The 23,974-nt window shown below is 36.5% G+C and overlaps 1 long non-coding RNA gene across 1 annotated transcript in view; it reads left to right on the forward strand.

The window, feature by feature from the left end:
• The first annotated feature begins 2,033 nt into the window (after positions 1 to 2,033).
• The window catches only part of LOC145683426 (uncharacterized), a 154,238-nt gene continuing 132,297 nt past the window's right edge, over positions 2,034 to 23,974 (forward strand). The window contains exon 1 of the long non-coding RNA XR_014131091.1: positions 2,034 to 2,424. This is a non-coding gene — a long non-coding RNA (uncharacterized LOC145683426). The remainder of the gene's footprint in view (positions 2,425 to 23,974) is intronic.

Genomic DNA, 23,974 nt, shown 5'->3' on the forward strand with positions numbered 1-23,974 from the left:
AGTGAAACGATAAAAAACACCCAAGGCCGAGCCTCATATATGTTGAAAATTTGAAAGAGATTGGTTGGGTGGTTCAAAAGTTATTAGGTTTTATTAGGTTTTATTTATACGTCCCCCTTCCCTCCCCCTCCCCTAGGATCTACCGTTAAAGTGAAATTATAAAAATGTTTCCAGGTCCGAATCTCATGTATCTTGAAAATTTGATTGAAATCGGTCTGAGTTCAAAAGTTATTAAGTTACAAAAAAAAAAAGTCACTTTCAATCTTATATAAATTGATTTTTATATATCTCCCCTCCTTCTCCTCCCCTACGTTGCTCCGTCTAACTTAAATCACAAAACGACCCCAGGCCTGAATATCATCTCTGTTGAAGATTTGATCAATATAGCGCGAGTGGTTCAGGACTTATTAAGTTTTATTTATTTTTCTATACCCTCTTCCCCCCTCCTCTCAGTTCTACAATCAAAGTGAATAGCCTAAAAGCAGCCCAGCCTAGAACCTCATCCATGTTACAAATTTGATCGAGATCGGTTGGGCGGTTCAGGAGATTCAGGAGAGAGAGAGAGATAATCAATATGTTCAATTCTTGATCAATAGGTATAAAATATAAATTCAATGAACCCACAATCAGTTCACTCGAATAAAAGTCACGTGCTGTTGAGTTCCGAGTAATAGGCTTAATTTATATTAATTTTTGTCTAAGTCAGCCATATTTTATAAATCGTAAGATCTTATTAATAATATGATAAGTAGAAGATTATTTATTACTCATTTTCTATTCAAAATTGTATGGCAAAAATTATGTAGTATCTTTATCTTCGTTTCCGGCTGGTTCTTTGTGATAGTTTGTCGAATTAAATCTGAGCAGTTTTGCTATGATGTGAAGTTATAACGGCATATATTTCGGTCTTCAAACATCACTTTAACACGGAGAATTGAAGAAAGAAGTTCTAGCTCCATTTTGTTTCGGAGTTTTGTTTTTGTTACAGTTACTCTCGAAAACACTCTTTGACAAGTTGCATTGCTAATTGCTAAGGGGTACACAATCAGTGCAAATTGAGACAATTCTTTCAGAACGAAATTACCAGCAGAATTTTTAATGATTGTTACTTTGCACCAGAAATCTGTTTCATTTGTCGGTATGCCATCAGAAAAAATATTTTCCCAGTCCATTGTTAACAGAGAACGCCATTGACTTTGTATCTAACCAACCTGAGATCCCTTAGATAATAATTCTAATGGTAGAGAGAAAAATGGTGGGCGTGCGTGGGACAAACAGATTTTAGGAGAAAAACTACGAATCTTCAGTAGAATCCCCTTATTTCAGGGAATACGATTTAGTAGTTCGTCGCCACCATTTATCAGCTTATATACGAAGCTCCATTTAAGAATCACTAATCAGAGCAGATCTATGAAGCCAGCTGACAGTGAGCAAATAATTTACATTTCCAGACAATTCCTCTGATGCACATGAACAGGATAAATGAAGAGAATGTCAAATGTACTTTAACAATATTGTATTTCAGTTATCCTTTTTCGTGCGTATGTAAAGAGAATTATTATTACCGCACAGGTTAGATGCACCATCAAATGCAATACCAAAGCTTTGTTGAATATTGATATCAATACGAGAGAAAAAAATAACAGCATCATGCAGTATCTCTGTAGTACGGTAGAAACTGTGACAGGAATTGAGATACTATTCAATTATCCTTTGAGTTACATCTAGTAGACCTACATAAGTATACGTAAATGCTTCATACGAAATATCGGTTGATTCATCAATGATAAGATTAAAAACAAACATGATCCTTCATATTAAATATGAAAATAAAAAAGTAGCATATTTTGAAGATTTATAACCCACAGATGAATACAAGTAGCCCAAAAAGTAGCGTGTCGCCCAATTCGAAATTTTTGTAGCGACGTCTTAAAAAATCGCCCAATCCGCTATTTGTAGCCCAATCTGGCAACACTGCTGAGGGGCCGTGGACTCGGAGGCTTTGTGTATCTCTGGCGTCAGTTCGCGGAGAGACAGAGTTGCTTGCTCTACTCGTGGTCTCCCTCTGATTGTTCCAAGTGGAACTCTCGTTCCGAAACGACGTTACATTAAAAATAGGCTCGACCGAAAACAACAACAAAAACATATCGACTCATTCATCTGTATTGTTCCTTCTTTTCTTATTCTTTCTTCCAATGTGTGAGTGCGTGCTATTTTCTGCTTCTTTCTTTTCTCATTCATAAACACCCAGTGCGTTGAAGGTGGTGGTTGGTGGTGGTGCTTTTAAAGAGTGTATGTGATTTAGTTCAGCTGGTGTGCGTGGTGTGCCCTGGTTTTACACCTAACTGTTGCTGACTTTTCAATTTTCTCATTCACACACGAAGAGAGAGAGAGAAAGAGTTCGATACACGACCAGGGGTTAAGGTAAAGTAGCAAGAAAATTAACTGTCAGTTGCATGTGTTTTATGGTGGTTTTGCCCCTATCCTTCTTTGGTTTTGATCTATTATTACTAAACCAAAGGTTCGATTAATGATCACTAATGAACTCGAACTGTTTTGCTATAGCTGCCTCATGGCTAAGTGGTTAGCGTATGTGCCTTTGACATAGGAGAACCGGTGGGTACTCATATGGCCAGGGCCGGATCTTGAATCCTGCTTACTGCGTGTTCGCAGAAGGCGCCAGGTGAAGAGGGTGCCAAACTGGAAAATGCATTTTGTTTTAAATGAGACTATCTATTAGGGAAAATGTTATGATGACAAATTTTCCGAATAGCTTCAAATATTGTACAGATTGAGATACAGATAAAATACATATAAAGGACAATAAAGTTGAATCTTTGTATGGTTAGCTGTAAAATACCCCTTTACAATTGAAATGAACTCGTACATCAATTGGCATCAATGCTATATTTACAAGTAGTTTGAGGAAAATTTCCCGCGTCGCAGGGAGATTTAGGAATGAAATGAAATGAAATCTCTAAGTTTTATGTTCCACGCTTATGCCGGTTAGGCTAAAGGAGACGGTGATTATGAGAAATGAATGAAAGAGTGGAATGAAGAAAGTGGGAGGAAACGGGAGAACCCCGAGAAAATCCACGAGCACGGTGTTTGTCCACCACAAAGTCCACACGGCGCGAGCTGGGATCGAACCAGGGACCCCAAGCACCGGAGGGGAACGCTCTACCACTGAGTCACCGCGCCCCCATGAGATTTAGGAAAGATTTTTTAAGAGGAAGAAAGGGAGATTTTACGAATATGAGATAAAATGTAGGAAAATTTAGCTTTTCAATAGATGTTATATCAAGCACTACGGCAGGACGACTAAAGACAGCGACATTCTTTCCACAGTCCCATCATACGTACAAAATACAAACATAACATACCTTTATTTCCCTCTCAACAAACCTTCCGTAACCTTCCTAGAGAATATCATTGTCACATGTGTCTGAAATGGGAATGAATCAACAAACAAAATGAAATCAATTGCACGTGATGCTTATGGATTGGGTGACATTATCGCAGTAGCAAGAAATGTCTTTAGAGGTGCTCCACTTTGTCATAAACAGTGTTCCAGCATAGTGCTTCGGTTCAATGACCACAGTTAAGTGTTGAGAAAGGTCAGCATAAATAAAATGCACATTATAGAAATTCAAGTAACTTGGCTTTTGTTGTCCATTGGTCCAGGGGAAGGCGAATACTAAGAAAAGACGGGCCGTACAAATGGATTTTTTTATTAGTTCTGAGGGAAATTTTAACTTAAGTTCTAATATCAGTGGCTCACAATCGCTATCCACTGCTTAATACTCACTTTGTTAATTCTGTTGTTCCATTTGTCATTCGTCAACATTTTCGTTTCTATTCTGAGTCGTTTTGTTTTATTATTATTATTTATAATTATGTGTATTTTCACTTTTCAATAGTACTTTGTTTTTCATCCTAATAATAATGGCCAAAGTTTTAAAAAAAAATAAGAAAGCTACGCAACTTGAAAGAAGATAAGAGGCAAGTGAAGGCTGTAAATAAAAGGTTTATTTCGATTTCTGAACAAAACTTGGAAAGGGACAATCATATAACTGTTGAGGTGGGAGAGTTGTCAATAGCAGTTACTTTTCATTTGCAAGTTGACAAACTTTTGATACTGTAAGTTTATTTTACTTGATTACAGTAATTTAATTGTTAAATTAACCCTCAACTCGTGTACTGAATTTTTAGTGTATAGTTAGTGACGTGAGGTCCCTGGGATCCCTTACTAATTATTTAACATAAAAAGGAGCACAATTACTTTTGAAAGACAAACTTGTTTAAATTATACATTATAGCTACATGACATAATTCACCATAGATGTAATAACGAAATATAGTAATGTACATGGACATAACCTCCTCAAACCAGTTTAGTATACTTTCTAATGTAAATAAAGATAGCTTTATATATGGCTACTCTGACACTGATATGCAAATTATAGTAAACGAACTCCTCAAAATTGTCAGTGGAAGGTAAGACATTTACAGGTTTGTGAAACTTTTGAAAAATGTGTTAGCAGGCCCGTATCCAAGGAGGGTCTACCCCCCCCCTAAATTTTTGCTGGCCCCTCTAAAATTTTCACGGTAGGCTTGCAAATGAACTATACTATGGTGTGATAAACTATAATATGGTTGGATAGGAACCCCTCTAACTTCAGCCGCCCCCCTCTACATTTTTGGGCTGGCTACCGGCCTGTATATTAGTTTCGCCAAATTTGCAAAGGTCTGTTCTACTTTACATCTCACTGTATCACTTTCATTTTCTGAAACATTATCTAACATGTAAGTATTTTTTTCTGTAAATTCAGAATCATACAGATTCACACTACATAAACCAGGTTTGTCAACCATATTGTATGAAAAAAAGTGAATAAAAAGTTTTCAAAATGTATAAAATATGAACACCATTGAACTTCTTCGTGGCTAAGCAGTTCAGAGTACGCGCCTATGGCATGGGTTACCCGGGTCGATTCCCGGCGGGAGCTCATGTGGTTGGGATTCCACGTTAATCTGTAGGTCCCATCTCATATAGCCTCGCTGCTGAAAGGGACGTTAAAACTCAAAATCAACTCAACACATGAACATTGCCCAGGAACAAAATACTGTAGTAACACAATTAGTGACGTGTGGTCACTGGGACGCCAATAACCGCAAGGAATGTAACAGTGATGCTTAGACCTCCCGACTCTACAGCTACTTGTAGCCAACTGCGACCGAAAAAATGTACTAGGAGTAGCACGTATTCAAGATCAATCGTCTGCTAGAAGGAGAAGAAAAAAAAAAAGATGTTCGGTGTCCGTGGGACCTCACGTCACTAATTAAGGGATAAAATGGAATGGATACGGCCTTTTCGGTTATCCGTATACTACACTAGCAGCGTTCACCCCGCTTCGCTGCGGTCACCCCGGAACGCAATAAACTTTGTTACTTAGATAATTTTTACTTTTTCGCTTTCAAATTGCAGTAAATGTTAAAATTATAGCGCCTGTCATTTATGTTAACCCGCCGAGTCACATGGTCATGCGGGTTGCATATAAATACGTTTATTTTTACCTATGATGAACTAATAACAAAGGATTTGTACGTATGGACACTTGAATGGTCAATTATCTCAAGACACTGGTAATTAAAAATTAAAGTGATATGATAAAAACCATCTAGGGTCCAAATCCTAATAACCCCCCAAAAATGAAAGAAATTGGTTCAGCCGTATTAGCGTGATGAGTTCACAAAGGATTTGTGCGTTCTCTTTTATATATATAGATAGGCAATGCCCTTAGATGTTACATCATGCCGTTGCAGGATGTCTGATATCTAACAGTATATGTATGTTATCTTCGTCAGCTTTATGTTATATACGTCCATTTGTATGTGAGATCCTGACAGCCTACACTGTTTCATACGGAAAGTACGTACAGTTAGAACACTTATACAGAAAGTATTATAAAACATGCGTTTTCATTTATTCGTTATAAAACATGCGTTTACAGTTATTCGTTTGCTGTACGTCCAAAACCTACAGAATTTGGAAATGTAACATACGATTTTGCGTACGCCACATACAATTTTTTCTCAGTGTAGTATTTTTTTCCCCTGAAATTTGATAGTGTCGGAATTTCAACTTTGAGATCAAAAACCACAATGTTTGTACGCTATAAGATTTTTTTTATGAATACTAAGCTCGTCAAATTCTATCATCGTGCCAAATTTGCTCAAAATCGGAAGAGTTTCATTGATTGCGTACAGTAGATGTGCCATGCTTGGGACAAATAAATAAATAATTAATAAACTTAAGTTTAAATATTGGAAAGCATAATAAAGATCCTTAAAATATCAAGTTCTTTCCACCGAAGGTTAAGAAATTTCGAAGTGTAGTATTATTCGTTCGTACTATTGCTGTGAAAGATTGTTGCTACTCAAGAGTAAAGAATGAAGGTAAAAATTTGAGAAAAATATTTGATGCTTATAGAAATAAAGAAACGAAGAACTTTAGAAAGCTACACAACGCTGAATGTCACTACAGCTACAGATTAACTGAATACCACAACAGCTACATGCATACAGGAAGTAGCAGTTTCACGTGTACATCACGCGAAAACGTTTAGTTTCTTATGGCGTGATATTGTCTTAATTAATATTGAAACCGGAAATGATAGTAAGTTTCTACAGCTTCCACTTTTAAAAGATAAATTAGAGTGCAGATGGAATATATTCTTGGGACGTTTAATTTATTACAAGAAACCGCTTTCACTATCTGTTTCCGTTTTAACTCTACAGCGATTAACAAATGAATAATTTATATCACTTCCGGCTGGAATAGACTGTTAAGAGAGAGAAGATGGTATCTATCCTTAGAATGCTAAATCAATTCAGAGAAGAAACTGGATCTCGCTATCTCCTATTGTTTTTACTCTATGTAGATCAATATTGAAACCGGATGTTGTAATACATTTCTATAACTTTGGTTTTAGTGTAGTATTACGGATGGAGATGAAATTATTCTTGGGACCCTCAATTGACTGTAGGAAACCACTTCTCACTATTTATTACCTTTTTTAGTTTATAGGTAGCAATATTAAAAGCAGAAGTTGTAAATTTCTACCACTTTCGGTTTGCTTGTTTTTGTAGTTTTACGTTACTATTATGTATCGAAACGAAGGAGACGACAATGATGAGATGGGTGATAACGATGGAATAAAGAAAGTGGAAGCATGTGGGATGATTGCGAGAAAATACACTCATACGGAGTTTTTGTCCAACACAAAACTTACTTGGGAAGAACTCAAATCGAACGAGGAATCCCATTACCAGTGAACCACCACGGCTCACTTTCGGTTCGAATACAGGATTAAATATGGCATATTTCGTTGGACTGGTCAATCACACTAAAAAAAAAAAAAAAAAAAAAAAAAAAAAAGGTTTCTCTTCACCTCTTACCGTTCTTTCTTTATAGAGACTAATATTCAAACTTGAAATAGCTACTTCTGCCACTTCCGGTGATAGCAAAGGGATCAAAGCCAAGATTGAACATATATTGAGACATTAAATACGTATCAAAGAAGAGTTTCCCACTATTTACTAACTCTTATCTTTCTTATGATCAATATAGAAGCTGAAAGTTAATGTATTTCAGCCACCTCCGGTTTTAGTAGAATGATAACGACAGCATTCGTGAAATGCTAAATGCTTATAACAAAAAGTTATATATATATATATATATATATATATATATATATATATATATATATATATATATATATATATATATATGTCGGCGGCAATTCAAAACCTGCTATGTGCATTTTGCAGGAGAAGCGAAAAACAGTATCCTGGTTAGCTTTTTGGCTTTATAAAAGTGATGTTATAAGTAATATTTGATGCTGCACGTAACTGGTGCAGCATATACAGCTTTTTGATCTATTGAGGTTAACACTGAAATCGAAAATGGTAGCTTCTACCTTCTTGTTGGAATAGATGCATGAGCACTGAAATAAAACTATTCTTGGGACACTGAGTTCATATTAGAGAACTGGTTTCTTAATTTCTGCTCTGATACTGTCGATAGACGGACAGACGGGCACAGCCGATTTGAAAGATTCCCACTACTACTGCAAAACATAGTTTGGAAGTGTAAAATGGAAGATAATAAAATATTAAAAGTATATTTAAAAAGTTTAAATTCTAACAGTGCATCTTTCCATTTTCTCTGCTGAAACTTCGGTTCTGTAGTGTATCTCAAACCATGGTATTATAACTTTAGTTCTAGGAGACGCTTTGTAGGAAGTGCATCTCGCCGAAAATTGCATTAATTACTGCTTAGATTTTTGACAACTTACGTGATTCATGGAAACAGTAGAATATTGAAACAGGAGACGCAGAACCTCTAGGCTCCAGTAGGCTTTTCTAGGAAATTCTTATTCTGTTCTTAACTTTATAATCCGTCTCATCGTGATGTGGAAACTTCGTTTTATTGTGATCTGTTATATGGTTTGGGTATTAAAAGATTGAGATTTAATACTTAGAACCTGTTGTTCTAGTGCTTCTCCGAACTTGCTATAGCATTGATACGGATTCACTACAAATCTAAACTTTCGGGTAAATTTGATACTTTACCTGTTAGAGAGCTGGAAGTGATAAATTACATGATAATTTGACTGCTCATATTTCAACAGCATCAACATTCTCAGAGGGGAAAAGCAAGAAGAAAATGCTTATAAGAGCATAATCGTACAATTAAAAGAATAAATTGAAGTCGGATATGTTAACGTTTTCTCCAGTTGTATTAAATATGCACACTAGCAGTCAGTGATGGTTTCAGATTTCCTCCAGGGAGGGGGATGGGACTTCGGACAAACGGGACGTGAAGGTAATACTACGAAAATACTGGTAACCCTGGTGACCCGGTCTGTAAAATGACTTGACGGAATTTCGAAATTCCGGAGAGATTTCCCGTCTTCTTGGACCATTCCTGAAATCACCACTGCACGCTACTGCTTTTGTAGTAGAAAACTATGAGAGAGGAGGTATTGTTTATACAAAAACGAATAAATCTCTCTTACTTGGCCCTTTCCTAAATTTGCTTTATTCTCTAGAAACATGTATTTTCCTAGAATGCATCATGCATAGATTAGTGTGATATTATTTCGTAAATTGGCCATCTGTTAATCTCGGATGCATTCAAATAACTTTATTACTACGCAGTTAACGTTAGATTGATTTCTGTGGGCTGTACACCTATGATCTGCATTTCTTAGAAACCCTTTCAGATAAGTTGTGTGCTTCAGGTCAGTTAATCGAAGGGAGAAAGAAAAGAAACATCTATTGAAAGTAACTTCTCCAAAAATACAGGAGTCAGTGGTGCTCTTTATTGCTTTTATGTCCGCTGTCCACGAGTGAGTGAATACATTGATCCAATTAAGGCTTCCCGTTCATATTCTATATTGCAAGTAGCGCTTGCAGCAACTGTTATTAGCCTTCTGGCTGTGTGTACAAGTAGAGAATGGTCACCAGACGAATATATATATATGAGTTGGACAAGAAAATCTAAAACTTTTACAAAAGTGTGAAAATCATACCTAGTATGGTGTGGGACCTCCTTTTGCATCCAAAACAGCTTGGATCCGACGTGTAATGGACGTATACAGCTCCTGAATCGTGGTGTGTGGAATTTTGTACCATTGTTCCTCCAAAACATGCTCCAGTTCCTTAAGACCACAATGGCTCAATGATGTTCAGATCTGGTTATTGTGGGGCCCAGAGGAGGTGTGTTAGCTCCTGGTCATGCTCCTCAAACCATGATTACATCTTATTTGTAATTTCACAGGGTGCCAAATCATCTTGGTTGATGCCATCACCACCAGGGAACAATATTTGGGCCATGGGTAGAACCTGGTTCCCTAAAATGGCCTCATACGTCTTAGCATTCATCATTCTATGCACGGCTATGATGAGACCTGCAGGAAACCACGATATCACTGTCCATACTGTAACAGAACCACCCGCATGCTTTACAGTTGGGAGCAGACAGTTTGTATCATAGGCCTGCGAGAGTGTTCTCCATATGTAAACACAACCGGTTGTTGGAAACAAGGTGAAGGTCGATTCATCAGGCCACATTAGGTGTTTCCACTGCCCATGAGTCCACGCCTTGTGGTCCTTGCACCACTGGATACGCCTCTTCGCATTTGCTGCTGTGACCAGGGGTTTGGCGATAGCGGCCCTGCCATGAATTTTCATTTTATGAAGTTTCTGTCGCGCTGTTTTCGCTGAAACCGGATTCTGTAGGCCGGAATTGAGTTCAGACGTAATTTTCATTGCAGTGGTCTTCTTTCTAGCTGCAATCCGTTTTAATGCCCTTCGGTCCCTACCTGACAGGATTGTCTTTCGATACCCCTACAATGTTCGCCACTGTTGCCACTGAAGCTCCAACCAAACGGGCACCAACGATTATGCCTCTTTGGAAGTCTGTCAGGTCGCCCATTTTACCGCACCACGACACCCACAGGTAAACTGGTTACTGCTGACGAAAGAGGAAGGTCCACATGACACATTGAGAACAAAAAACGATCGGCAACCGCAACACGTGTTGTACAGTGGAGGACCAAACTTACGTCTCCTGTATGAAGAGTTTGTAGATTTTTTGTCCACCCCTGGATATATATACAGATAGATGGTGATCAGAAAAATGGAAACACCTGTATTTGGCAACACGTCAGTTGTATAGGTTGGCAATGGTGTCGTGGCGCCCGCAGCGCCGGACCGCTGGTGGTGGTGTGTTAGTTCGGTCTCCATACTACGTCAGGCGCAGTGGAACAGCAGTGTCCAGTGGCTGCAGCAGACGGAGGTAGTGTAAAATGGGAGACCTCTCAGATTTTCAACGAGGGCAAATTATTGGTGCGCGGTTATGTGGAGTGAGTGTGACGGCAGTGGCTACTGTGTTAGGTCTGTCGCGTGGGACAGTGTCGAAGGTGATGACGGCCTACACAACGCACAGGGAAACCACATCGGGGAAGCGGAACAGTGGGCGGAAGAAAATCATGAGTGACAGGTCACGCCGGGTATTAAAGCGCATTGTCACGCAGAACCGTCGTGCCACTGCGGAGCAAGTGACGGAGGAACTCAATCAGCACTTCCCCCACCCTGTTTCGACAATCACAGTCCGCCGCGAATTACATGACATGAACTTACGCGGTCGTGTTGCACGGGCCAAACCACTCATCACGGACCATAACGCTTTCGCAAGCCGCAAATGGTGCCGCGACCATGCAACTTGGACCGTTCAGGACTGGAAACGTGTGATATGGTCGGATGAGTCATTCTTCACCCTATTCCCAACCACGGGCCATGTTTATGTGTGGAGAACGCCCAAAGAAGCTTATGATCTGCAGTGTCTCCGCCCAACTGTGAAACATGGCGGCGGCTCGGTGATGCTGTGGGCCGCCATATCATGGTTTTCATTGGGTCCTGTGGTCACACTTAGCGGACGAATCACTGCCAACGATTATGTCGCAATTTTAGGAGACCACTTGCATCCTATGGTCCGGATGTTGTTCCCGGACAATGACGCCATCTTCCAGGATGATAATGCACCCATTCACACAGCTGGCGTTGTTGCAGAGTGGTTTGAGAAACATCGGGATGAAGTTCAACACCTCCCCTGGCCCGTCCAATCCTCAGATCTCAACATAATTGAACATCTGTGGTCCGTCTTCGAAACACGACTCCGGCGACGATTTCCACCTCCATCCTCTCTCACAGAACTGGCCGATGCCCTGCACGATTCCACTTGCTACCATTCACGACCTCTATGCCTCCATCCCACGTCGCATCAAGGCTGTTCTGAAGGCAATAGGTGGCCCGACACCATATTAATCTGGTAAGTTGCAATTTCGTTCAGGTGTTTCCATTTTTCTGATCACCATCTGTATATATATATATATATATATATATATATATATATATATATATATATATATATATATATATATATATATCGGGTGTTGCAAAATAAGTGTTACAACTCTTGGGAGGTTACTCCTGCCACTGAGACAAGAAAAAATGTTCTCTTTTGAACTCTCGGCTATCGGACATTGTTTCAGATCTACAAGGTGCCGAAAGCGTGGGAAAATGACTTTCGGACGCCAATAGTTCCGAAACTATTCAACGTAGAGACGGCGGGTAAAAAATTCACTGAAAAAGTCATACCTGCTGTATTAAATTTTGCATGTTTCACAATCCTACCATGCACGCGCAAGGGATTCCCCAAAGGAACGTAGGGAGTCCCGGATAATCTGCCAAATAAAAATTGGTCTAAATGGATATGAATTGATAGGGTTTCTACCAGGTAACAATAATTCGTTTGTATTAAGTCGATATCTGGAACATATACAAAACGGCGGACACCTTCATGCCCGTTGTGTGTGGTTGCATAGTCCCCAGGTACCAGTGCTGGCTAACAGTGACGTTCTGAGTATTAAGTGTAGCGAATTTGTACTCAAATGCTCTAGAAAAACATCTGGAGTGTAGGTAGAGAACAATAGATAACGCAGGGTGATTCACATGTGTGGAAACACTTATAGAAAATGCCCAAAAATGCACTCATACTCAGTAAACTTGAGTTCAAAGCGTCGGAAATGTAAGGATTAACGTCAAGAATATGAAGGCCATTGCAAATTCACCAATAATATTCTCTCAAACCGATGCAATATGAGGTGCACGGTTGCATACCAATAAGGATGCAACAACTGAGGCCAAGTTGAAATTGTGCAAGGGGACTCACAAAGAAACTGGATAAACTAAATGAATGTCACTAGTGGGATCGCATGATCAATATTGAAATGTGGCCAATGTGTGTGTTCATGTTGTGTGTCTCAGTGGCAGGAATCACCTGCCAAGAGTTGTAACACTTATTTTGCAACAGCCGATATATATTTCTAAGAGTGCATTCTCTGAAACTTCAACTAATAATAATGGCAATACAATAACTTAGAATATGAGCAGAGGTTGGATTTGTTTCTCTTGAGGGGTACAGTAACTATGATATTTTGATGATAAGTAATTCAGAGTTAGTTTAGATCTTCGTGTGCAAGATATATTTTGTGGCGAGGGGTATCTACTGGTAGAATATATTCTATCTCAGTTCTTATTTTTCTATTTCGAGACTTACCTAGAAACTTGTAGTATTATACGAGGGCTATTTTATTTTCAATTTAGTTAAATCATCAGAGGAGAACCACGTGAGAGGACGAAAGGGGAATATGACAAAGCTGTTCACTGCACGTCGCCTGTTACTTACACTGATAGACAAACTCCATCATTCAATCGCTGTAAAGGAGCAAGGGTGGAATATATCGCCAAGTATGTGCTTCGTTTATGAATTCGGTTTCTCCAGACATAAGTGAATAATATATCGACAATTCATTATCGAGTAAAAGTACGGCAAGGACGTTTAAGTGACGGCTGTGTGTAAGCATGCTGGAGAGTTTGAAGGAGGACTTACTGATGTACACGACGAAAGTGGCAAAAGGTGGAAATCTACGGCGGCAGACGACCTTGAACACATGAACCGTGTGATTCGTTTGAGGACTAGATTAAGATTTCTGAACTGTCTGTTGGGATTTCAGGAACTTAGCAGCCGTTTGCAGAAATCTTATTACTTCCTGTAGTTCACACTTGGGGGACGCTTCGATTCTACTCGATATGACTTCACACTTCCTACTTTACAATGTTTGAATGGAGAGTCTGTCTATCGGTGTGGGGGGGATAGGTGACATCCAATGAACAGCTATGTCTTATTCCCGTTTCGTCAGCTCGGGTAGTTCTTCTCTGGTGGCTTCACTCTTTCAGGATTTAGAATTTTTGTAACCATGGCGTAGTGCTGTCTTTGACCGCTTATTTAGGTTCTATAATAGGTATTTAAGCCGGTTTTTGTTTTATTGGTCAAGTCAAGCATGAACCAAAGAACAACCTAGATCCGTTTTTGAACCGGATGTTCAACTTGGCGGCGTCAAATGGGGGCAGACATGCGTGACCTTTTTTTTTTTTTTCTTAAGGCAAATTTCAAGAATTTGCCTTAATTTCACATGATTACTTTTCCAGATATTAGATTGAAATTTTGGATTCAAATTGTGTGTGTCTTTAAGTATTTCTAAATTTTTTGAGATCCCTACGTGAGCCCACGTTCGGACCAGAGGAGCGCAAAAATTTTGAAAAAAAAAATCGGGAAAGCTCCTGGTTTTCCCTGATATGCCCGTTTCTGTTGTATAATACACACGAGCCAGTGATATCGTTATAAACGGATGCTCTATTCTGGAAAAAAACAAGGTATGAACCATGATCCTAGAACTAAACGTAAGGAAGCAGTAACTGTTTGACTGAAAGTCTTAAAATTTACTTGAAATAGTGGAAATCCTAAATGGGTTAACAAAAGTTGAAAAATAAATAATAGACTGGTACAAATGTTATTTTTAAACCCTAGGTAAATGATAAAACTTACTTTAAAGCAGTGAAAACCTATTTGGTTAAATTTCCGAAAGAAAAAAAATACTTTCAGAAAGTATATTTTAAAGAAAAATAATTGTGTGTGAGAATCTCTACGAAAGGGCAAGAATCTTATTTTGGGTGCAATAAAGCGATTTAATTTGGTCTCAAATTTGGAGGGACAAATTTATGGACATCGATATAATAAAAAATCGACTTGATGGGAATTGACTAAAGGTTTTGCTGAAACGATTGACTTGAATTTGGTTGTATTTGTATGGGAGAAAGTTGTTGAGAAGTGGTTGTATGTATGTTTACGTATCTCCATTTAAGTTGATTGAACTTACAAACAAGTATTTTTAAACACGAGAAAAAAATTATTATATTGTCCAAATGTTTTCCATAAATCTTACTTTCCTTGATGTCGAGTGGTTTCTTCTGGTAGTAAGTTCATAAAGAAGTAGAAGAAACAGAAGTCCAGTAGCTACCATCTTGTATTTAATTCACAAAAATAAATCTAAAGGAAAGGGTGCAGACATGACATTTGTCTCTTTTCTTGGCTGTGTTAACTTTTATGAATATTATGCTTAAAGGTTCGAAACTAAGATTATAATTAGTTTCAGTTTAGGTGTGGTTTTAGGAATTATTATTAGATCTACAAAAGTAAATTACTAGTATTACTGGGTGTCCATAAAGTCATGGAAGAAAGCCTACTTTAGTTAATTAAATGTTAATGAATAATAGTTTCAACATGATTTCCGTGCTCTTCAGTGCAAAATTTAATACATTTGCAAGATTATGGTGAACTCGATGGAATAGGTCTGAATTGTCGTCGATTTCAGCACACTGACTGGTAATGCGTTTTGTCAGGTGGTTTAAATTTCTAATCTTTATATCGAGTAAACTTTATCTTTCAGCATACCCCAGCAAAAGAAATCATTGGGAGAAAGGTGTGGTGAATGAGGGTACTACTCCACATGACCTTTTCTCCGAATCCAGTGAGAAAAATTGTCATTCAACCAATCTCTAAGAGTTGCAGCAAAATGGGCAGGGGCCCCATCCTGCTAAAACTCCGTGGATATCCGACGAAGCGATTTCTTTGGGCTAGCATAAACCTTATCCTAGACAGCCTCTTTCGTTTTATCTGAAATATTTCGCCGTCCGGACAGCCTCTTTCGTTTCATCTGAAATCCTTTGTCATCCGGAACGGAGTTTGTGCAACACACTGCCTGTTTCTTTAAACTTGGTGATTAATATCCCGACAGCACTAAAACAAATAGGTTGCCGATGAGGATGTCGAAGGTTAAATTCTTCCGCAGTTTTGCGATACGATCATCCTTCTCATCCACTTAAGAGTACCAACTCGACTCGTTCTTCTTTAGACAGAGCCGTCATTCAATCTGGAAAAACAAAAACAAACACATTATTAAATTCCCTATGTACCCAGACTTTATGGACACACTGTACAATCACGCAGTGGAACTTGTGTACATAAGTAGTACGTTACTCTTGAACAAATATGACCTTTCGAATTCTTTTTTTTTTTTTTTTTTTTCAATAGACTGCTAGAGCTATTATTGCTGCCAAGTATGTTAATGGAGTCAATCTTTTAATATTTTCACAAGTAATAGTGGCTGTGCACAACCTGTTTAAAATCTATAGATTTTTCCTTCTATGCAACCTGCACAGTAGCTAAAAAATGTTGATTGCATATAACATAAGAATATGAATCACGTGCTCCTCTTTACTGTGTTTTAACAAATTTTATTAGCTAGAATTAAAAATTCCATATCTCAGTTTAAAAAACAAGCAATGGAACACCAGAGTTTTAGTGTGTTCCTGTCTTTCGACCCTGTATATAGGTTTTCTGTTGCACATCAATATCGTATTAAAAATTAGAATGCTAATATATCGCTACATGAAATACTACTATTACGAAATCGACATAATTCGCATGTTATTTCCTTGCCATACACAAACATAATTTCTCATTTCATATAGTCTTCTATGTTAACTATGGATCTACCAATTTGACGAAGGTGTGTTACCTTATACATTTGGTATAATGTAACATGGTCCGAGATTTTGGGACATCTTGTATATATTTACAAATTTTGTTTAGTAGAAATTTAGGAAATGTGTAGAAATTTATTGTGGTACTGTAGCAGTAAGTCGCAAAATTTTCATTATTTCGTCAAAAGAGTAATATTTAAGTATAGATTCCATAATATATATATATATATATATATAATATTTTCAGAATTTAGTTTATTTCATCAAAAATATTGAATTATTTTAAGAAATAAGAATGCCACTCATTCTAGCTTTGGAACTTCTTGTATAAAATAACAGACAAATTCTGACCAAAGCATATATTAACTAATAAATAATAGCGTTACAGTTTCGGCAAATTAACTTTGCCTTCATCAGACACATTATGAAATACAATTTCTAAGATTACAGCTTATATACTTCTTAAAGTGAGAGGAGGTATTCCATGAACCAATCATATTCGTCCTTTCCTTTAACTATTTTTATAAGAGTATTTTTATAAGAAATAAGAGTATATTTTGTAGTTTTCAGTGCGTTTTAGTTTATTTCCAATGGAATTTTGATGCAGGGAATCTTCCTAAGAAAACCTCAAAATTTTGTTTGGTAATTTCTTCAAAATTTTTAAGTTTAGAAATTCAGCCATAATGTCTTTTTGGCACATCCCTTTCTTTCGGTGAAAATTGTCTGCTATTGGATCATCATAAATCACAGCCGCGTTTGAGATTTACGGCGCCTTTGATGTTAAGTAAATAGAATCTCGTCTTATCGTTACGTCATCAATAATAGCTAATTAGAGATCTTCTTCCTATTATCTTTTGTCTTTTACCTGAAGCAGTGTTAAAAGCTAGATGTCAAAATTTGTCATCGTCTATAAAACCTAATAAAGTGTTAAGTTTAATAGTAGCAATAATTTAGAGTAATATTTTGGACTTTCATAACTTAAAAAATTGGAGTAATTCAGTGAGAAAACTCTTGAGATGCTCAATGAACGATGGATCTAGAGGCGCAAGCAGTTCTTTCCACGTCAGAATAAGAATCGTTGGGATCAGCCATATGCAGTAAGAAATATAGCCTATGGCTGTGTAGTCCAGGCCATAGTTTTTTTGTGAACACCGACGGAAGCTCTCAACCCCCGAGAGCTGGTGTGAAAATATTCTTCATGGTCCATACAACGACTAGATAAGAGGTAAAGGTTTCTTCAAAAATTTTCTTCGGGAAGACTGACCAAGTAAGTGCAGTAATGTTAACACTTCTTCCGTAAATAGGAAAAAGTCAGTTCGGTATCTAACCTTCAAAATTTTTAATCTAGTGCCAATGAAAGTGGTGGTTTCTGCACGAGTTAAAGTTACCATAATGTGCTAAGATTTCAAAGTTTTCCCCAGATATTACATATATACAAATTCATGATGTGAATGTAAGAAACACTCAATGTGGGGGGAAGGGACATGTTAGTAATCTCGGTTTCATAATAATTACAAATGTATGTATTACAAGTACATACGTTTTCCCAAAATTTGAACCTTGTCTTTAAGCCATGTTATTTGTAGAAATTGTTGTTTTGGGTGACAAGAGTACTGCTCATTTTCTTCTTTTCTTTGCTTAAATTCTGAAAATGCTCATTCAGTAAATATGCTTTGAAACAGCTAAAATAAAAGAAAATTTAAGTGGATTCCCATTGCATTAACTTTCTATATCGCGGCTTAAGTAAATTATATGGGTGCATTTCTAAAGTACCGGTAAGGTGAGATATTCTTTAACAGCTCGTATATCGTCTACTATATGCTGATAAGAACAATAGTAATTCTTATTGATAGAATAATTTGGAATGTTTAAATCCAAAACCTTTTATGACAAGAAGATAAGCTGATTTGATAACACTACGTTCTTGAGAAAGTGTGGTAGCTAGGAGGTGATATTATTTTTATTTCAAAGTGAAAATGTCAATGTATGTGTTGTTTCCTTAGGTTAAGGCAATTTAGTCAGTTAGGTTAGGGTAAGTTAGGTATTTTAGATTAGGATTAGTTCATGTGATTTTCTAGTATGTTTTGGCAGTGTCTGATATGAAAAGAAGTGTCAGTAAGAGTGAGATAAACATGTTAAAAATGAGAGAACCATGCTACGTGTGAGGTCGCTAACAATGCGTAAGCCTCCAGCCGGTCATCATCATGTTAAGCTGGATATTGACGCACAGCAGAAAAGATAAAAAGCTAAATAAAGCGAAACTAGCTTTCCACAGAATAAAGTAAACTAATGTAATACGAATATTTTCATAACGTTGTGCAACTATGTTTTATTTTCATTTTTTTTTAATTTTACTTTGTTAACCTAATAGATACAAAAACTATGTATAATGCAGTGAGTCAAGTGACTTTTTAAAATAATCTGAAGATACAAACAATTTATATGATAAATAAGATTGTTCAAACCAAAGAAAATTTATACCGTAAAACCTAGTAATATCTGATTCCAAAGAGAATACCATTTACTGAAATCTTTATTTAAAAAAAAAAAAATCTTCAGCAAAGTTTGTCAAATTTTAAGTTATGTAAATAAAGTGTGCAAGCCGTGAATTGACTATTTTCTTTCAAACCAGAAAATGGGAAATCCCACTTTAGTTTTAAGTCATTTAGAGTATAAGCATGTTTACAATGTGTATGGTATACTGATAATGTCTAAAGCAGTATATTAAAATGTTCTCACTTGTAAAAAAAAAAAAAAAAAAAAAAAAAAACCAGCTGTGAAAGATGCGAAAGTTTTTTTGAGTGTGACTGGGAATTGAATCAACCTAATTCTAAGGTGAATTTCATTCTTTCAGTTTTCTCAAAATTTTCAGTTTGGATTTTTTAAAATTTTTATTTTCCGTTGCGCTAAATTCTGTTTGGAAGTAATTATGGATTTTTTTTTTTCGTGTTAGGGCCATTACAAACGTAACTTCAGATTTCCGTAGTCCTCATTGCCAACTCAACTGTGAGGTCGACATCCTGTGTTGGTAGTTTGTGGTTCGCAACCTTTTTCACCAAGGGTTACGGATGGCGGAAAAGGGAAATTTGCCGAAATTTTCACCTAAAATCGGAAATTAATTGTTTTGGCTGGAAACACTGCCACCAAACAGATGTAAACTATCTGAAAGTAAACCTTGGTACTCCAAGAATATATCCTACAAGTATCATGGCCATATCTAACAAAGTAAGCATTAAATTTAAAAAAATCCTATTCTACCTCAGAAATTCACAATTTTCTTACCATTTACAGAACATGGTTTATTATAAGCCTCACGTGTACTTCCCCTAATTATTCTACCGAAACGTTTTATGGTACGATGTGTAGGACAAGGACGAAGCCTTCAGACAGTGATACGTTTGTTCGAATGTAGCCAACAAGAGGGAAATAATAGAGACAAAAAGGGAATTTTCCAAAATTTCCCCCTAAAATCGGAAATTAAAATTTTCTCTAGCTGGCAACAGTACTAGCAGACATACACAAACTACCTTAAAATAAGCTTTGGTATCCCTCTAATATATCCTACAAATATTGTAACGATATCTAATAAAGTAAGCAGGTCATTAAAAAATATTTCATTCTACTTAAAAAAAAATAGTTATCTTTCCACTTAGAGAACAAGGTCTACTCTAAACCTCAACTGTACTTCCCCTAACTATCTTATTGAAACTTTCTATAGTGCATTGTAAAGAGCAAAGACAAGACTTTCAGATACTGGTACGTTTGTTCCGATGTAGCCAACAAGAGGGAAATAATAGACAAAAATCGTAGTTTTCCCCTAAAATCTGGAATTAAAATTTTTTGTAGCTGGCAACATTGCTACCAGACAGACGAAAAAAATTATCTTAAAATAAACACTGTTACATCACTAATATATCTTACAAGTATCATGGCGATATTTAAGGAACAAAGCTTCTAATTACAAAAAAATATATTTCGATAAACAGAAAACTAGGGAAAAACCAAGAGTTAGAACCTAAATCCGATTTTTTTGTGGGCTCCCTAATTACTCCACTGTAACGATATGTACCCGCATTTATTCAGTAAGGACAAGTGTTCGACTGGCGTAAGTTCACTTGCACTCGGACGTATAGGTACGGATTTATAACAAAACTTCCGATTTTTTTGCACAAATTTGGAGAAATTTTAATTTCCGTAGCCGGCAACACTGCGCGCAGGCTTGTCCAGTTGATGTCAACAATTAGGTATTCATCCGACGTATCTACCTGAGAAGTCTTAAGGTGGTCTCTCTACAACGAATGAAGCTACAGGGGAAAAGTAATAAAGAAAATTCGAAATTCGAAAATTTTTGAATTTTTGACTGGGGTAAAATTTGAGAAGGAAATTCGACACACAGAAGGTAAAGAAACTGTTATGATAAACTATGGTCCAACCATATTTGGCAAAATATATATATATATATATATATATATATATATATATATATATATATATATATATATATATACCAGTATCTTAATTAGTGTCCATACAGGAGTGGATTAAAAAAGTAGTACACCCGTATGTGCCACTTTGGCCACCTGGGTCCGAAAAGGTTATTGTACATTTGATTACTTTTTTTTTTCTTTTTTACTAGTAACTTGTGTTGTTGTAGTAGTTATAGTCTTGACCAATAATAATATCGTTGTTGTAAACAATCACTTTACAAGGAAAATTTTCTCTCGTTTTTACATCTTAGTTCCAATACTATTGCTGAGAAATGCAGGGTGTTTCAAAATGAATATCGGGGTTTTAAGTCTTCATAGTACTTATTACATTTTACGTACAATTATAAACAATACACCAAATAAAATAACACCCCAAAGAGGTTTTTTTTTTTTTTTTTTTTTCAAGTGTTCGATGTGAGCTTCATTCGTCACACGGCACACATTGAGTCGACAGGTGAGAAAGCCCCATAAACTTTCCGCCATATGGCACAAAACATGCAATTCACACCAGTGGTGCCCACCCACCCTTATGTCCATGACGCACCCCCCCAATTGTCTACCCGTAGGTGTTCTTCCATGAAAAAAATCTTTTCGATTAATTTTTACACTCCCTCAAACATATTTATACAGATTTTTTACCCCCCCCCCAAATATTTCAATGACGCACTTTGCGTCATAGCCCCCTCTTGTGGGCACCCCTGATTCACACTGACGGTTGCACTGTAACTACAGATTCAGTCTTTGCAAAATTAAAACACAAAAAGCTTTCTGCTCTCTAGGCTCATCTTTGCTACTTGCTCTTTCTAACGGCAGACAGAGGAAACAATGCATGGCATGCGTGCGTACAAAACTGTTTCAGTTGCTCTTTCATTTGCTAATACTTATAATTGTGAGTTAATTGTAATAGATACTACAAAATTTCAAAACCCTAATATTCATTTTGAAACACCATGCATTACTTGAAATTAGGTCATCCTATATTCATGTCTTGTATGTACACTCATGTCCAAAATTATTTTCGCATGTCTATAAATATGTTGTTGTAGGAATATAATTTGATAACGAATCCTTCTGGTATTTCTTATAATGTTAGTATGTGTATAATCGGCAAAGACATGTATGTGGCAAATTTTATGTGAAAAGAGCAGTAAATAAGAACAATAAAACAAAAATAAAACTTTCTTGTCCATTTAGCAACATTTTGTTTTACTCTTTCTCATTTTCGTATTTATAACTCTTTTCCTTTGAAATTTACCACAAATATACATTTTCCGATTATACACATAGCATCAGTATTAAAAGTACCGTGCAAAATCATTATCAAATTATATTCTTACACGAAGACAGTTATAGATATGCGATAATCATTTTGGACATGAGTGTACATATCATCAGGGCCGTACCCTAGGCAATCTGTCGTCCGTGTAATGACGTAATTTGCTGCCTCCCTCTTTCTCCAGAAAGAATAAATCTTAAAAGTCACGATTTTTAGTATGCTACTCTAGCATGAACAACGAAGGGGACGGAGACTACACTCGCACTCAGAAAAGCTTAATACTTACTACAAATACAATCTCGTTTTGTCTGTTTTTTTTTTTTTTTTTTTAATATTAATCTATTATATTAGTGAAGGATAAAGCGAACACATCTGAAAGATGGTAATCTCTTTAGGTATATATATATATATATATATATATATATATATATATATAATATATAATTCAATGTCGAGTTTCAATCTCAACACATCAGTTTGCAATTATAGTGCAACTAGCTCTTCAAATAGGTCAGCTTAGTAAATTTAACTATCATGATCATGAAGTCTGTTTTCAACAATCAATATATATTTTAAATGAAATACTTATGACATGTAGCTAGAATGGAAGAAAGTAGAAACGCTTTCAAAGTCTTGACTGGTAGACCCATAGGAAAACGACCATTAGGAAGACCTAGGCGCAGATGGGAGGACAATATTAAGATGGATCTCGCAGAGATAGGAATACAAAGTAGAAACTGGATGCAATTAGCTAAGGATAGAAGTCAGTGGAGAGCTTTTGTGAACGCGGCACTGAACCTCCGGGTTCCATAGGCCATAGAGTTAGTTAGTTAGTTAGTTATACTTATGACATATATTGCAGCCCCGTGCAAATGCGTGTGTTGCACATATGGTAGAGCCGGCAATGCATATCATATTATCTAGTCGACAAATTATTTATATATGATATTTAGAAAAATATTAGTAGGCAAATTAGAATTAGTTTTTACCTTTAGACAAGTTATTTGCATTTTATACTGTTCGTGATATTATTTTCGTACTTATTAAAGACCTACTTTCACGAAAAAACAATTTTCATTATACTTTTATTTCTTGGTTGTTATTGGTGAAACACTGGAAAAACCCAGATTATTAGTAGGTACGCTACTCATATAAATTGTAAAATATTTGTACCGTATCAGTATCTAGTTTTTAATTTATGTTACATTTTATGGTAATTACAACTACATAAAATTACTTCAGACTTAAATGACGTAAGATACATTACAAATGACTATTTGAAAAAAAAACGAAATTTAGAAAAAAAAACGAGAAGCAATGTTTTTCTAAAAAAAAAAAAACGCATATTTCTGAAAAAATACGAACGTTTTTTTTTCCTATTTACAACACTACCGGTACTTATTTTATTGATTGACTCTCAAACTCCCTGCCCATAGGGTCGTTTTAGAGTTCAGATTGTGCCCATGAGATAATTTGGGAGCCATAATTTTTCATTGAAAATGGTAAATCAAACTGGAAAATTTAGGGAAAGAATGATAACTTTCGGGATAGCGCCCATGCCATTGGGGATATGGAAGGATATCCCTTCCAGACTATATGTAAGGCGGGATGTACTACATGAAATGACATCATAGCAATACTTTAATTTTTTTTTATCTTAGGTTTAGTATTCCTAACGGGTATTGAACTCCGGTCA

The sequence above is a fragment of the Thermobia domestica genome, chromosome 4, assembly GCF_964235325.1.
Source record: "Thermobia domestica chromosome 4, izTheDome1.hap1.1, whole genome shotgun sequence".
In the NCBI taxonomy this organism is placed as follows: Eukaryota; Metazoa; Arthropoda; class Insecta; order Zygentoma; family Lepismatidae; genus Thermobia; species Thermobia domestica.